We start from the raw sequence: 18,210 nt of genomic DNA on the forward strand, positions 1-18,210 counted from the left end.
AGGAGAAACAACCCAATAGGCCAGGAGAATTGGGACTCTTTGGGGAGAGCTAGTTTCATCTTGAACCTGAGGTTCTTGCCGGTTCCTGCCAGAAATGCTCCTGCCAACTCAAGCCTCCAAATCTGAAAGGGATTGTCTGCCTGGTTGAGAGTAAAGCAAGCTGGAGCCAAGATCAGAAGGCTTTGCGTTAAGCAAGGCAAAGCTAACCTCTGAAACCCTGCTGCATGCCCACCATTTGAAAGTCGTGCTATTTTCTGTAGTCTCCAACTCCTGGACTCACTCACCTGGAATAAAGCAGCTCTTTCATTTTTAACAAATAGCTGAGTAAGTCGATGGCTTGTACACCTTCCAACAGAGTAAATGCAGATACAGACCAAGAGCTGGGAGCAAGGTTGCAAGTCCATGAGGCCTCATCTGGAGTGTAAACAGGCACATCTTCTTTTCACAATCTTAAATTTGTGTTTCTTGGAAACAGAGAAGGTGGAAGTTAAAGAGGATGGTTTGATGGTGTTGCTGCCTTCTGCCATCTGAGAAAGAGGAGTCCCAGTGACAAATGCAAGGCTGGGAAGCCAAGCACATCCCTTTTTTTAGCAATCAGAAAATTGCACTTAAAAAGGGCAGAGCATGGCTTCTTGTGGCTCAGAACACTGTGTGCTTGGCCCCTGCCTCCTGGGTTCCTTTGCTTGTGGGTCCAGCTCTGCGTCCCAGCTCTGTAATCTGCCAGGCCTTGGACTTAACTTCCACTCTAAACCTTGCTCCTCCTGTAGGCTTTTCTGGGGACGTCTGGCTCCTTCAGCCCAGAGGGTGTCCTCAAGCTGTGCCCACTTATTTCCCCCACTTGCTCACAACCCAAGGAAAAGTAGTAAAGGAAAAGTTTGGGGGGGTCTTATGATTAAAAAATTGGCTGGGTGATGTTTTATGCATGCATCTGTTATGCTAAAATAACCATCCTTTCTAACCAGGCCCACCTGCTGTCTTTTTCAATTTTAAGTATTTCTAAGTAGCAATCAAATCAGTATAATTTGTTCTTTATCTCGGCAAAACCATTGTGAAAGAAAAATGTGACCATTATGTTACATCAGGGAAAAATGCAAGCCCTTTATTTGCAGCCTTCTCTATATTCTATCAGATCTCACAGTTGTCATTATGCCAGTTGTATTTAATGTTGTTCAAATGAACAGAGCTTTCTTTAATCACTACAGCCTTCTTTCCCCTAAATGCTTTTTCCAAGGTTATGGTTTTCAGAGATAAATACATAAATACCAATGTTATGAATACGTTAAGGGTATCCAAGAGACAGCTTTCAGGATTTGTAGCAAGAACCTGCTGTCATTGGAGTTACACAATAGCTGGCTGATGTTTTGAGTATGAAGTTACTGGGTATTAGGAGAAGGCCTGATACCCCGCGAAGAGGCGTAAGGCTATTTTGAGCCGATCACAATAGACCACTCAGCAAATGCTGACTTTATAAATCTGGTATCTGGATCCTCACTGCTAATAACCAAAGCCAGCAGGTCCAGAGCTGTGGCCACCTGCCACGTGGAGTCAGGTCTTGGCGATCTGTCCTGCAAGTTTCCACACCAGACCTGCAGGCAGGGTCCTTCATGCCCGCCTGCCACCAAAGGCAGGCGGGCATGAAGACTGAGGTCAGGCTTTTAAAGCTAAAAGAAATCATCTCCTGCAAAATACTTTATTTGCAAATTAGAAACCAGAGGTATAAAGAGGTAAAATGACTTGCCCAAGCACGTATGTCCAGTTAGCAGCAGAGCTAGAACAAGAAAGCGAGTCTGCTAAAAGTATATTTTTGCTTCACTGTCAATTCGAATACTCAAGCTCTCTAGTAAACATTACATGGGGTGATTTCAACTTATAAGAATCCTACATTTATTCATTCAGATGTTCATTTAGGAAATATTTACTCTTTGCTAAGATGCTGAGAATAATAATTATTGTTATCAACGGCTAATATTTTTTGTGTACCTGCCACCACCCTAAGCAATTAATGTAAATTAACTTGTTTATCCCCTCAGAGTAAGCCCAAGTTCTAGGCACTATTAGGATCCCCATTTTACAGATGAGACAAGTAAGGCACAGAGAGGTTAAGTAATGTGCCTGAGGGCACACATTGAAGAAACCAACATACCCCGAAGTCTGAGTCCAGACTCAGCACTGTGAATCACTACAAAGGAAAAATGTGCCTATATCACTGTAAATGCTGAATAAATGTTTGTTGAATAAAGCATTGTATCTTGCCCCAGAGAAGCTTACAATACAGAGAGGAAATATGTAAACAAATAACAGAAAAGCAAGATATGATATAATGCATCAAAAGAGAAACATAAACAAGTACTGAGGGATGAATACCAGCCAAGAGTCTGGGAAGCAGGAACATAGCACAGGGAAGGGTCCCTGGGCTCGGGCAGAAGAACCGGGGCCCCTCTGGCTCAGTCTGTCATCAAGGTGTCTCCTAAAATGTCTCTGCCCCTTCTCATATCTAGTAGGAGAATTGTGGTTGTATTTTCTAACTTAAAGGGTATGTAATGATTTAAAGGATAGCATAAAGGCAAAAGTAGTCTACAAATCCCCTTATTGTAGAACGACTGGACTGTAAGCTCCTTGAGGGCAGAGAAAACATCTTACTCATTTATTGTATAGTCTTGGCTCAGTGCAGTATCTGACATGCAACAGGCACTGTTGGATCATAGAAAGGAGTAGGGGGTGGAGGGAGGAGAGAAAAGACAGAAGGAAGAGATGGGGGAAGAACAAGTCAAGAGGTAAGAAAAGATGCTGGATCAGTCATGGCTCTCTAAAGAAACAAAACACATAGGATACATACATGAATGCAAACATACACGCATGCAAACATACACACATATACTAAGAGATTTATTTTAAGGAATTGGTTCATGCAATTGTGGGGGCTGGCAAGTCCCAAATTTGCAAAGCAGGCTAGAAAACCAGAAACTCAGGCAAGAGTTAGTGCTGCAGTCTTGAAGAAAAATGTCATTTTGAGAAGGAAACCTTAGTTTTTGCTCTTAATACCTTTGACTGATTGGATGAGGCCCATCTATATTATCAAGTAGTTTCCTTGACTTAAAGCCTAATTGTAGATGTTAACCACCATTACAGAATACCTTCACAGCAACATCTAGATTAGTGTCTAAGTAACCGAGTACTATAGCCTAGCCAAGTTGACACATAAAACTAACCATCACAGATGCCATTCCAAGATGGCATGAGAATTCTAAGATGCTGAGAATAATAATTGCTGTTAATTACTGTTCAGTAATTATTAATTACTGAAGTTGATACAATAAGGCACAGAGGCAAGGAACAGATACCAAAGTTAGAAAATTAAACTTGACTTTGGGATTTGGCCAGGCGTCTGGGTGGCAGGAGATCCGACAGACATTACAGTCAGCTGAAGGCAGCTGAAGAAACACTGATATTATGGGGTTATCTGTTCTTCCATGTGGGGTGCAGTCAAAGAGTTTATTAAAACTGCAGATTCAGGGGCCCCACTCCAAATCTATTTAAAGAGAATGTCTAAGGTGGGTCCAGCAATAGGCAACTTAAACCTCCCAGTTGATTCTGATAAAACCAATCAACACAGTTGTATAAATCAGAACTTGGGGAACCACAGGTGCTTTTCTGGAAGAAAAATGACTGAGGAATCTCAAAGACATAGGTTCAAATTCTATACCTACCACTTATTAGCTGTGTGCCTTTGAGGAAGTTACCTTCCCATGTCTCGGTTTTCCTATTTATAAAATGGTCCTCTTTGTAGTACAGCTAGGGCTGTTGAGTAAGTGAAATAATTTATGTAAGGACTTAAAATAGTCATCTTGGGGCAGTTAGTACCTGGTGCTCGGATAAAGAGTGTTAGGAGGCCAAACTAGCCTGACCCAGAACTGCAGCCTGCCAGCTGTTAGCACAGAGCGCATTGGTAATGGGAAGGGATTTGGAGCCCACCGTCAGGTTCCTTTGTGTCACTGCTGGTTCAATGGTATACTGTGCACCTAGGAAGTGCCAACCCTGCCTTGTGGCTCAGGAGATGCTACAGAATTCAGAAGTGATTTCTGAGCTTCCGGAAGGTCACTATTTCTAAGGCTGACATTTGCATGCAATGGTTGTACTTTGCTGCTTCTGTTTTTGCTGTTTTTTGTTATACCAGATATGTCAATAATAAGCTTCCTCATCTACACTCCCAGCATGTTCTGATAACAGCTGTGGGAACTGTTGGTTTTTCTACGGCCACCAAGGCCTTGGACAACTAAACCCAAAACTCAAATCTGGCTCCCCCATATCACTCTGGGATTCTAAACAGTCCCTTTTATGTGACCTCCAGGTATCTGATGGCTTTTTAGAAAGTGGCATAGTGGAAGGCAAAAGTATAGGCTTGAGAAACAAAAAGCTTAGCCTGGCCTTGCTGCTTCCCAGTTCTGATTAAGGAAAGTTGCTTAGTCTCTCTGAGCCTCAGTTTTGCTGTATGTAAAATAGAGATGATAATATCTGAGTTAATGGGTTGCAGGGATCAAACGGAATAGCCTGGCACATGGAGGTGCTGGGGTTCCTCCTTTCTGCTCTTCTTTCCTCAGGCTAGTCAGACCCCCATCTCTGCCAACTGCCCTGCATCCCCACTACTCTATTTCTCTGGTCGATATCACTTAGATAGGACAAAACTCATTATACTTAAAAAGTTCTTCTCACTCAGCTGTGAATAATCCAATATATTTAAACATGATACATTTGCAACGTAAGAGATATGGCCAGCTGGGCATGGTGGCTTACACCTCTAATCCCAGTACTTTGGGAGGCTGAGGCAGGTGGATCACGAGGTCAGGAGTTTGAGACTATCCTAGCCAACATGGTGAAACCCCGTCTCTACTAAAAATACAAAAATTAGCCAGGCGTGGTGGTGGGTGCCTGTAGTCTCAGCTACTTGGGAGGCTGAGGCAGGAGAATGACGTGAACCCTGGAGGCGGAGCTTGCAGTGAGCTGAGATGGCACCACTGCACTCCAGCCTGGGCAACAGAGTGACCCTCTATCTCAAAAAAAATGAGAGAGATACAACCTTGAATACCCAGTCTTCTTTACACACTCCAAACGCAGCCCCACTCCAGCTAAGTCACCTTAGACAAGTCACTTAACATCTCTGAACGTCACATTCTTCATGTATAAAATGGATGTTGTCCTGAGAGAAGCAAATGGGATAATAAGGCATGTGAAACAGCAATCCAACAACAAATGTTAGTCAAGCCAACTGACTCTCGGGCTGTGTGCCCCAAAGGGGCCTTCTCCAAGCCCCGGTCTTTTCTGCTCCTCTGTCCCCAGCAAACTGGGCTGCAAGTTGGCACCACTCTTCTCAGAGGTTGGCCTGGCTGCAGGATCCCAGCAGCGAGTCAGAGAGTGCTGCCACAGACTGACATCTCAAAGGCCCCTGTCTTAGTCTGTTTTCTGTTGCTATAACTGAATACCTGTGACTGGGGAATTTATAAAGAAAAGACGTTCATTTGGCTCACGATTCTGAAGGCTAGGAAGTGCAAGAGCATAGCACTGACATCTGGTGAGGTCTTCATGCTATGCCATAACACGGTGGAGGACATGACGTGGCGAGAGAGCAAGAGCATGCATGTCCACTCTTGGATTACAATTCTACAGTTTATCCTCAGATGCTGTTTCATTGTAAGAAAGCCAGTTCCACTACAGCTAAGAGTCCTTTGTCCTAGTCCTTGAGAGAAGAGGAAGAGGTCTCTTTTCCTCTTCTTATAAAGCCACCAGTCCCACCATGGGGGAGCCACGCTGGTGGCCTCATCCAATGCTAGTTTTACCTCCCAGAAATGCCACCTCTAATCAACAGATGAATTTGGGGATTAAGTTTCCAATACATGAAATTTGGGGGACACATTCACACGGTAACAATTCCCAAGCTAAAAAATCCTCAAATAATCAAAGCCAACTATCACAAACTAGAAATTATTAATTAGTTTAAGAATTCAGCTTGCACACTCCCCTTGCACACTCTTACCACATATGTATATACCTTTTGAGTCTCAGTTTTCTCAGGACAGAGGAAACAGTGAGCTGACAGGTGAGTGCAGGTTTTATTCTGGAATCCATCTTCAAGGCCAGGATATGCTCAGCATCGAATCTTCTGCCCTTTCTATTAGCAAGATGGGGCAGTATTTGGAAAGGGGCACTGAGTCATCGAAGAGACAGATAGCCTATTTTGTTTCCAGCCCTACTTGCTAAGGCAGGAAAATGGATTGTACTCTATTTTACAAAGATGTGTGACTGCCCAGGTGAAGACAAAGGGGGTTTTCCCAGTAACACTCAGTTAATCAGAGAATTCAATTCACCACTACAGCCGTTGCCACAAACGTTGTGTAATTGAGTTGTTAGGCCGAGTGATTAAACATCGTCTGGGGGTGAAAGAGGGGAGAGTAGTGGGATTTATCTAATTAGATGATTCTCAGGGCTGGGGTGGAAGAGCAAAGTCTAATAATAGTTAAGAACAAGAGCCAGTCTTCCCTGAGTACGTAACCATGGGCCAGGTACCACGCAAACACTTCGTGGATTATCACATTGACTTCTGGCCACGCATCTAGTTGAGAACTCCCATTTTAAAGATAAGGGAACTGAGGCTCAGAAAGGTGATGTGATTTGTTAAACTCCTGAAAATGGCAGAGTCGTCTGACCCCAAATTCCCATATTTTAACAATAAAAATGGCAATATCACAGCAAAATAGCAAATTAAATCCACTTTTATTGAATATCACTGTTTTGTAAGAATGAAAGGTTGAATTACAATTCTTCTACAGTTTATCCTCAGATGCTGTTTCAGGGTAAGAAAGCCAGTTCCACTACAGCTAAGAGTCCTTTGTCCTAGTCCCTGAGAGAATGACTTGGTACCTGGTAGAGATTAAGGAGAGAAGAGCTGAAGAAGTCCAACTCAGGAGTGAGGAGGACAGGGAGGTGGGCACGTTTCAGAAGAATGGAGGGGACCCTTCTTCCCCTCTTCTTCCCCAGTCCCCTACTGCGCTGCTCTGCCTCATCCTGCCGCTCCTCCCCATATTATATCTCAGGACACATTTCTATGAAAACACCGTCAGAACCCCCTGGTGGTAGATGCAGATCTAAGCCAGCTCTGGAGAAAATATAAATCACTAATAAACGTACATAATAATGTCCAACTTCATCACTGACGCTGGGAAATGGGAATAAAAATAAAAACAAGATGCTTTGGAGAGTTTTAAATGGAAGAAGGTTATGATCAAAATGTTTTCTAAATAATATATCTTTGTTTGATTAGAAGTTTTAACGCAGCATATTTCTCCCAGTATGTCTCCAGATGTGAAATCATTCAGATTTCACATTTTAATACTTTAGAAATAATAGTATTCAGCATTTATTAGAATATAACCGTAATGTACTTTAAATTGTATCTATATTATATAAACATTATACTAGTAGGTAATAGTATAGGATAACATAAATTATAACAGTTAAATCCTATTATTTTACTATTATAAAAGTAACAGTATTTTGCACCGACAATAATACCAGTACTTTTATACTTAAAAATGGTATAGCACCCATTATGCTGGAATTACCAAAACCAGTAATGCAATCGTGAACTGTGTTCTTGTTCTGTGTTACCTCCCATGAGGCCAGCCAATCTTTTATAGCTTTTCGTAAAGACCTTTCTCTACACATTGCATTTGCTCCTTGCCTCAATGGTAGGAAACAGGAATTATTTGTATATCCATTCTGCAGACAAAGAAAAAAAAACAGAGTCTCAGTATGACATGGTCTAGAAGTGTCTGAGCCAGGATTTGAACCCAGGTGTGGGGACTCCAAATCCCAAGCATTGAAGCTATTTCCTGTGGTGTCTTCTCCTGATGCTCTCTTCCTACACACGCACTGATCTTTGGTTGGTGATGTTTGTATACTAGCTCTTGCTATCCAACCTGCTCCTTTCCCTCAGCCGAAGAGCTCTTCCTCTCTTGATGGAAAGGAAAAGCAAGAAAGCAGCCAGCAGCCAGCAGCCAGGCCTCGCAGGCACTAGCCCAGGCCTGGCTGGCATTCCAAACCTGGAGGTCGCTTCCAGCCAAGGCAGAAGGAGATCACGGTTGCTGCCATGATGGAAAAGTTACAGTCATTTTCCTTGGAAGGGTAGGGTGATTAATAAAGTACCCAAGTCATCATTTTTCACTCTGGGAAACCTCATGACAAGAACTGGGGAGCAGGAGGAGCACACACGGAGAGGCAGCACATTCTCTGCTCTCTCCACACCTTGCTTCCCGGCTGCACCTGCTTTGAGGGCTGCACCAGTGCAGAAACACAGCAGCTCCAACAGAGACTACTTCAAGAAGGGCAGGCAGAGGCAGGAGCAGCTGCAGCACCTGCCCCTAGGGATTCGGCCCAGGGGGCTCAGGGATGGGAAGACCTGGAGGTCATAGGAAGCCAGGGCCAGGTGACAGTGGGATCACAGAAGCAGCGCTCAGCACAGCTGAAGGGCAGGACCTGTCTCATGGACGTGTGGCCACTGTGGTCACATTTGGTGAGATCAGCTAACCTGTGTTCCTGACCTCCCACCTCCTGCCTCCCCAAGATGGGTTCTCAGCAGCCTGTTCCCCCAACCCTGCCCCATGACCATTGCCACCCTCCAGCCTGCTGGGGTGTGGGGGCAGGGGTGGGAGGGTGGCCCCAGGTGAGGGTCTGTGCTTGTTGGTAAGGACTATGTTCCCAGGAGAGCACACACTATATAACAATAAATAAATAAATAAAAGAAAAACCAATTTTCCTCCTTTTTGGACAAGAAGCCCCACATTTTCATTTTGCACTTGTCCCTGGACCTTATGCAGCCGACCGTGCTAAAAGAGGTGGATATAAAATAGGGAATCTGAGACTCAGAGACGCAACATCATCCACACCAGTCACCTGCCACAGAAGGAGAACCTCATGATGGATAAGTCTTTTATTCTAGACACCCCCAACTCCTCTGGGCACACATCCCCTCCTTTTTCCCAGGCTTCTCTTCTGTTTCTGTTTCTCCTCCTTTCCTCCCATCAAAGCCAGATCTCAGCTGATCCCACACTGAAAGAAAGATATAACAAGTTATTCATACAAAGATGTTGATCATGACTTCAGATACTTACGCTCCCAGGGAAACTAGAGCATTTTATAGTAAATGATGTCTTAACTCAAAGGAATGGTTTACTAATAAAGGGATTTCAAGTACTTTTAAAAGTGAGTTTGGTTAAAGCTGCTAACGATAATAAACAGACATGATTTATTGAATGCCTGTATTTCCAGAAATAGGAAATAAACATTTTCTCTAATCCTTACATCAACTTTGGAAGGAAGATAATATTACCTCTATTTTACAGAGAAAAAAACTTAGGCTCAGAGAGGCCCCTTGCCTAAAGTCCTCCAGCCAGCACATTATAAAATGGGATTTGAACACACGTTTTTCTGACCCCTGACAGTAATTTTGGGGCAGCATCATTAGCATCCTACTGCCCCTGTGCATAAGGATGGCACTGAATTTCAGGACACCGTGAGGGCCTTGATTAAGAGAAATGGCTCTTGTAGGCTTCCAAGCCCAGTGGTCTGTAAGCTGCAGCCCACATCCATTCAGCCTGCTTGGGAAGTGAGGGAAGTCTTGGCATTGGAAATCCAAGCTGGCATCATTCATCCAGGGTAATGGTACTGAAAGAAAGCAGTCCGGACTTCCACCCTGGTTCTTAACAAAGTCGAAATTCTCAGGTGACAGAGAATTCATTCATAAAATAATTTTAAAATTATTTTGAGGTCATACTTCGTGAAAGCCATTGTGCTAGGCACCAGCAGCGGTCCAGGATAAACAAGATAGACCTGGTCCCAGGCCCCGTGAAATTTACTGTCCTAAGAGGGCTGTGCCCTTCAAAGGCTTTTAACCACAAGCCAAATTAAGAAATACATTTTACAAGTCATCCCAACACACAGGACTGATCTACATGCATATAATGAAACAAAAATTTCACAAAGCATTACTAATCCTTACTACATATTAGGAGATCCATTATGTTCTGTTTCATTTTTTATAATACTGGTCATGAACAACTGAATTGATTTTTAACACTAACTAGATCACCAGAAAACCTTGTATCAGGAGATAGAATAAGTACTAACATGCTAGGAAGTACCAAGTTTCTGGAAGCACATGGGATGAAGAATCCTTAACCCAGAAAGCTCAGTCGGGGGGGGCTTCCTGGAAGAAATGACCTCTAAGCTGAGATGTGAGTCTGAGAGATAAGCAGGAGCCAGATCATGCAGAGATTTTTAAATCCAGCAAAGAAATTTGGACTTTATTCCATGAGCAATGGAAAGGCACTCACTGACAGCTCTTAAACTGGTATGGTAGTCATTAGAACCATTGACATATGTGCCAGGGTAGCAATGCATTTCCCTCTTCCTTTTGACATTAGATGCAGCCATGTGACTTGTTTGGTCCAATGAAATGTAAGTCAAAATACTGCGTGCTTCTTTCTGTGGAAGCTCTAAGTGCCAGTGGACACTGTACCATATTTATTTCCTCCTGCCAGAGTGGCTATGAAGATGCAACAACTTACAGGGCAGAAAGGGACATAGTTTATTAAAGTTAGTGGTGAGTGTTAAAAAAGAAAAAAGGCATAGAAGGGGGATATAAAAGCGAAGAGAGAGACCTCATTCTTCAGCAAAGAATTGAAGATGAAGGGAGGAGTTTGCCATGCAGGTGTCTGGAGGAAGAACATACCAACCAGAGGGTGAAGCAAGCATGACGACTCCAGACAGGAGCATGCCTATCACGTTTGAGGAAGAAGAGAGGGACCATCTTGGCTAGGGTGAGTGGGTAGTATTTCCAGGACCCTGACTTCTTAGTATTTTTTCAAGGAGCGCAACTTCTGGGATCGTTGACCACAGAACACTCTTTGGGAAATAAGACCCTAGATTATCTCAGTTTGGAAAAGGGCTGATGAGCGGTTGAGGGACTTTTAGGGGCATATTTCAGACAGGTTCCCAGAAGCTCACTTGCCAGGATCAAGGCTCTTGGTAACTTCTGCAAAAGTGGGATTACCTTCTATGGCCGGAGAGGACTGTTTTCAAACCTCCTCCTTCAGCTCTCTTCTGAAAAGCAACTGGGTTTAAGCAAGGAAGTTGCACTGAGTTATGGGATTTTAAATTTTTCTTGCTAAAAATAAATCTATTGTGGAAAATCCCAAAAGATGCAGCGCATCCCTAACCTCAGGGGGTTGAGCACCCCTCCCTCACGTGCATGGAGCTGGGCTTCCAGCTCTTATCATTAGCAGTAATCTGAGGTCAGGAGGGGTTGCCTGGCTGTTCTCAACTATGTGGGTTGCTTGCTGATTTCCTGGGGCCCTTGAGAGAAAACACAAATTCTGCTTTAGAGCAGTGTCTGTGTTTATTTATCGGTAATAATCCCCTCCTTAAGATTCTTGAATGCGCAGTTCTCCCTGTAGTCCTAACACCACCTGGCCCTGATCACTCACAATGTCAGCTATGCAGAGGAGCCAGGAAATCACAGTCTTGTTCACCCCCCTCCCAGCCAGGACCAAAGAAAAACAAAGCTCTTCTCCAGTGTTTCTAGACCAAAAAAGGGCAGGAAGCTTCATCTCCCAGAAGCAGTCTGTGGTGACAACGGGGCACAGACCACCAGGGACCACAAGTCATTCCACCCCTGCTCCTGCTCTCCTCTGGCTGAGTGGATACTCCCCATCACACACACGCATCATAGGACCCGCTACCCTGTGTCTGCTCTGCGTCTGGCTCTGTAGGAAGGGGTGGCGTTGTGATCTCTCTCTGCTTCAGAGTCACACACTGATCCCCAGGTGATCTACCAGTCACAGCAGGGACTCGGAGCTGCAGTATAGATGGATTAGAACAACCCCAATCCCAGCACTGGAGAAGGAACTCAAGGCACATGCACCACCAACAATTTTAGCCATTTTATCTTCATGTGTAACATCAATTGAGCAGCTGCTGGGTGCTGAAGACCAAATTATGAATAACACATGGTCTGCACCCACTAGGACAGGTATATACATGTAGATATGCCATGTATAGTCCAGTCATGTATCACTTAACAACGGGGACACATTCCGAGAAATGTGTCGTTAGGCAATTTCATTATTGCGTGAACATCCTAGAGTATACTTACACAAACCTAGATGGTACAGCCTACTACACATCAAGGCTGCATGGTGTAGCCTCTTGGTCCTAGGATACAAACCTGTACAGCATGTTACAGTGCTCAATACTGTTGGCAGCTATAATATAATGGTATTTGTGTATCTAAACATGGACAAGGTACAGTAAAAATATGACATCACAATATTATAGGACCATTGTCATATATGCAGTCAGGTGTTCACCAAAACTTCATTATGTGTCACATGACTGTATATGTGTATGTATGTGTACATGTGTGTATATACGTGTGTATGTGTATATATATCTATGAATGAATGATACATATACATATACGAATGACTGATAAAGTATGGTTCATGCCATGTGATACATACATGAAAAGTGAGAGGAAGGAAGAGTGACAGGTAAGGGGATGCGTGATGGAGACAGGAAGTCAGAAAGTGCAAGGACAATAACATTTGATTGGGCCTTAAAGGATGAGTAGCGGAGGGTAGCTCAGATGGGGAGAGCAGCCTGTGCAAAGGCGCTGAGATATACCAATACTTGGCCATGTCACTGGACAGCGTGCTCCACATTTCACACAGCCAATTTCAAAGTTCCTGGGAATCAATTCATTAGCCTATGGGAATTAGCTCTAACTGCCTCAACAAGGGTGGCTACTTATTCTATTCCTGTTCCATAGGACCTCTGTCATCACCACTCAATCACATATATGTCTGATGCAACCATGTTCAGAGCCTGTGTCAGGCAGAGGGCCTACTAATAGGTATAATAATAATAACATCAAAAAGGATTTATTGAACACCTACTATATGTAGGTACCAATGGGGCTGTTTATGCTTATTCTCTAACTTATTATCCCAATAAACCCATGGCATGACTGTTATTCCCATTTTACAGATGGAGGCACTGAAGCTCACAGGCATCATCTCTACTGCAAGGAACTCACAATGAGTTGCAGAAACAGGACACATGCTTAGAAAAATAAGCAGCAATTAACAGCAATGACTAACTTTCACTGAGCTCTTACTGTGTGATAGACATGGTGGCAAGGGCTTTATATGCATTTGTTCATGAAGTTTTGCAACACCCCTGTGAGGTCAGCACTATTATTACATCAGTTTTACAGAGCAGGAAACTGAAACACAGAGAGATGAAGCATCTGGCCCAAAATTACACAGTTAGTCCAACTGTAGAGCCCATAGTGTGTGCTATGCTCCATGGGGTACCAAAGGCAGGTGCTAAGGAACTTAGATGAGGGAGCACACACTGTTGGCCTCACCAGCGACAGTGGCTAAGCTGAGCCTTCTAAAAAGAGTAGGCTTTAGATAGGAGAAAGAAGCTGGGGCAGACCAGGGTAGGGTATAGACTGGTTTCACTCCAAACTGGCTGTCTCCAAGAGGCTGCTCAGGGAATATCATCCATTCCGTTTGAGAATTCACCCCATCCAGGGTTTAACTGTCAATTTTGCAGGCCAGAACACCTGATTTTCTCAGCTCACCCAGGAAAGATTCATATTACAGAGGCTATCTAATGTTAACATTTAGTGTATGTAAATGTGGAATGCCAGTTTATTTATTTTCATCAGGGACTGTGTTACTCCTGGACTCAGTAGTTCTATTTATTCAACTAGTACATCTTTTCCCAACTCATAATCAAAACAATAAAAACAATAGCGAATATTTTATTGAGTTATTACTCTGTGGTACACGCATGAAGCATTATCTGAGCAATGGAAACCAAACAAATAAGTGTAATATGTGCTGGCATCACACTAAGATGAACTGATGTGTCTGTCTTCCCAACAAGGATGGTGTGGCCAGTGAGGCTGAGCTACCTGAAATCCAATGGCCATCACGCCCACTTCCATTGCCATAACACGGCTGGCCATAATATTGCAGGTCTGTTGGCCAAACACCCTCTACTTTGTATGGTCACCGCCTCTGTGACTCTTTTGTTTCTGCCTTATGGCTGAGCAGAGTCACTTCTGATTAACACATGCTTCCTGTAGGTGTGTTAATACATTCAATCAGGTTACTGTCAAGTTGTGCCGCTGAGGGAACCATTCTGTCTCCTGAAGGTGACTTTGCATATCTCTGCTCTGTACAGATCTTAAAGTTTAATGCTTAACAGACAATATTAGTTCCCTTATCTACAGATTCTTGGAAGATGCCTCACTGTAGTGCTCTATACAAGCAACATCAAGAAAAAGATACCAAGCATACTAGAAAGCAATGAGTTTTACTAGGGCAGAAAAGTTGTGCAGGGAAAATAAAAACTGAAGGGGTGGGTTGGACCATGGAGCGCTAAATGCCAGAATCATCACTAACAAAATCACCCTGAGTCCACTACTGCGCTGGATACTGACTGGGGCAAAGCACATACACAAAAACAGTAAATCTATCTATCTATCTAGAGACACACACACACACACACACAGTTTCCCACGCTTCATGAGCTTTCATTCCAGAACAGACAGTACCACATTAGCGATAAGATCATAAGTTCATTTTTTTAAGTTCAGGCATTCATTCAGTCATTCTACACACATGTATTCAATGCTTTCTGTGGGTAAAGTACCATACTCACAGAGGCATCATCATTCTAACAGTGGTTCTATCTCCTCTCCAAGCCTTAACATCAGATGGAAAAGACTCAGAAGACGGAGAGACATTATTTCCGCCCAAAGCCAAAGCCCGGTTAGGATTAAGAAAAGCTGATGAAGTTTGAATCTGATTCCGGATTGGAAGTTTAAACTTGACTGTTTTTCAAGTAAATTAAAGACTTTGCCTAAGTGCCAAAGGGCAGAAAAGGAGCATAGTTGAAAGCAGACATTGAAAGATAAGAAATTTAAACCAAGCCCATAAACATTGAGTTTTTTTTAATTGACCTAAATCTTCCCTACCCCACTCCCTCCACTGCGGTTTGATTCCTCACCAGGACTCCTGCAAAGACCTCCTCACAGGCCCATCTTCACCCACTCCTGCCATGATCCAATTCACCTTCCAGACAACAGTCAGTCTGATTTTTGAAAAACCTTCTGCCCATATTAACCCCCTGCTTAAAATCTTCTATTGCACTTCCATTGCTATATATAAAGACAAATTTCAACAGTAGAGTTTCTGGTTAAAAGGACATATTTGGGAACCAGACTCACTGAGTTTAAACTAGTTGTTGGCTGGTAAGGTGTTGGCACTATCTCTGAGCCTCAGTTTTCTCAGTGAAAGGAGTTTCTAGTGGAACCACCACCTCACCGGTTTCTGTAAGGATCAAGTGAGTAGGTATGTGTGAAGCTCTTAGGATGGTGCCTGGCACGCAACAATCTCTGCCTGGTGCCCCTGTTGTTATTACCTTAGGGCGCTGGATAGTTAGAGCTTTGTTAAAAAGGACTAGAGTAGGCTGCCAGGTAAGACTGGAGAGATTCCTTCTTCCTTATTTCCTGGCATAGAGTCCCACAGGTAGCCTGGCACATAGGAAGTTTTCAATAAATATTTGTTGGATGGACGGATGGATGGATGGATGGATGGATGAGTAAGTGAGATAAAATTCTCCTCCTAAACAAAAGCTTTTGGCCCGAGGCCTTGAGTAATGCTTGTATAGGACCATGATGCCATCTGTGCATCTCCCCTTCCTCAGCTCTAACAGCTGCATGGAAGGGGCTGTGGTAACTTAGCAACAAGGGCTTCTATAGAGACGAAGCTGCAGACAATGAGAGCAGGCACCCGGGCCCACCCTTCTCTTGAGTGCAGAGCATGTGTGAAAAGGAATCTGTACCTCTGCCCTGGGTCCCTGCAGGCCTTGACACTGCTGTTAGGAGCAGGCCTGGCACACATTTACTCAGGGATAAGTGTAAGGAGTATCTTTAGCAGGCAAGCTTGGTCTTTCTGGATGCACGGAAAAGCACAGCATGCTCAGAGGGGTCAGTGGCAGGGTGCCCTTTGGGATGTCCTGCCAGGCCAGGGAGGCCTTCGGTAGTCCCGGCTCAGCAGTGAGAAAAAAGCTGAATGTAGGGGAATTATAGGGGCATCCTCAAAAAAACTATATTCTATCCATATGTGAGGTCCTAGGCTAGTGCCCAGAGGAGAGCTCAGCTCCTTCACAGGCTACAATGAGACAGACAAGATGCCCTCAAGAGGAGAATGGGAGAGGCTTGTTAGGGCATGGAAGACAGGGACAAACAAAGACATTGGACTGAAATACGCATAAAAGGTGCCCACCCCCAAAGGGCATCACTTTGGACTAGAAGGGAGGAGGCACACATTGCTCCAGGCCTTGAGCTTTCCTTTGTAAAATGAGGAGATACACAAGGTGATCCCCAAGGTCCTTCCTAGAGCTATTGCCCATAAATCCGTGCCAATTTCCATCTCACCCCAAAAAGCGACTCATTCATTTATATTCTGTAAAATCCCAAGTTCTTTATCCCAGCTCCATTCTTCTCTGACCAACCCAATTTTACCTATAACTTGCTTGGAAGACACAGACATTAGCATATTCTGCCCCCGCTTATCCCAACCTCCCACCCCCCTAACCTGCAAATTCCTAAACTGCTCACCAGAATGTGAGATGTGTTAAAAATTGGTCTTGTGGAGCACAGGGTGAGGATGTGAGACTTAGAACTAGCAGGCATCAAGGTGTCTGGAATCCAAAGGACACTAAGCGGGCCCTTTGAACCAAGAACCTGAAGCCACCATACATATGAGAGGTGTGGGGACTGGGGAAGCTCCAGGAAAGGAATCAAATGCTGAGGAAACTCCTGGTGGCGCCTTGGCCATTGTGATGGAGACAGGGGAAATGAGGTGGGGGTCTGTTAAATGGCAGAGCGCAGCTCTAGTGTGACCCACCCATCCCAGCTAGGTGTTAGTGAAAGCAGAGATTCAGGACTTGGTGCAGGGCCAAAAGCAGGCAAGGGCAAGCTGGGGTCGGGTGAGGGTGCAGGAGGAAAGTGCAATTCAGCACCACTGCCACAGCAGCAGGGCCCAGCAGGCCTGCCTGCTCCCTTCCCGGTGTTAAGAAGCCTGTGCTGGAGAAGAGACCTTCCCAGGGAAATGTCTGCCAAAAGGTGGTCACCCATAATGAGGCAATAAATGGGGTAATTACTGGGTAATTGCTGGACCTCCAAGTGTCTGGGAAGCCGCGGGTGAAAGAACTTGGCCAACACAAGGCCTCATATCTCCCGTGAGCTGGAAGCCCAGCTGAAAATTGGACTGTGGATGGACTAGGGAAAGGCTGCTTTGTGAACATGTACTTTATCTTTTCTTTCCTCCTTCTTTCTTTCCCCCTCCTTCTGGCACCAGTTCAAGGCTGTCGGAAAGTGTCCGAGGCCTGCATTTTGGCTGGGAAGCAGAGGCTGCAGTGGTCTCCTAGTGTCTTTGAAGCTCAGACCCAATCCTGCCACACCTGCGCCTTCCCACTCCACCCTGCTCCACCCCACAGAGCCTAGACCTGCACCTGAGAGCTGTGATGGAAGCAACACCTTACAACAATCCTAAATCCAGGACCAGCATTGAGACAGGCCCTGCACCGCCCAGTCTATACAAGATGCTGATTTCACTGTGTTGCCGCTAGCTAGTGATTTGGGGTCCACATGCAGCTTCTTTACAAAGGCCTTCTCCATTCTCCTTTGAACTCCAGGGGCCTAACCCCTTGTAGCTTCCTTCTTCCAGTTAGAGAAGTTGGACTAGTTTAAAAAATGGGAGTGCTTAAACATGCAAAATGGAATCATTGAAGGGATCAAATAAAATGAGTTATTTTGCTTTGGCTAAAGGCAGGGTGGAGATTTGGGTGGAATGTGAAAATGAACACAATAATTTTTTTAGTATCTTTTATACGTTGTATGTCATTTTGTTAGTTTAGGAGCATTAAAAATGTATAACATAGAGCTTGTTCTGCTCATAACATGATCCACTTTGGCATATTAAAATTTAAAATATAGTTTATTCAGGCAGTAATTACACTTTTACTAATTGAATTTACTCTTAAATATTTCAAAGTTTTGTAATAAATTGAGCTACAAGA

This window comes from Pongo pygmaeus, chromosome 9 (assembly GCF_028885625.2).
Source record: "Pongo pygmaeus isolate AG05252 chromosome 9, NHGRI_mPonPyg2-v2.0_pri, whole genome shotgun sequence".
In the NCBI taxonomy this organism is placed as follows: Eukaryota; Metazoa; Chordata; class Mammalia; order Primates; family Hominidae; genus Pongo; species Pongo pygmaeus.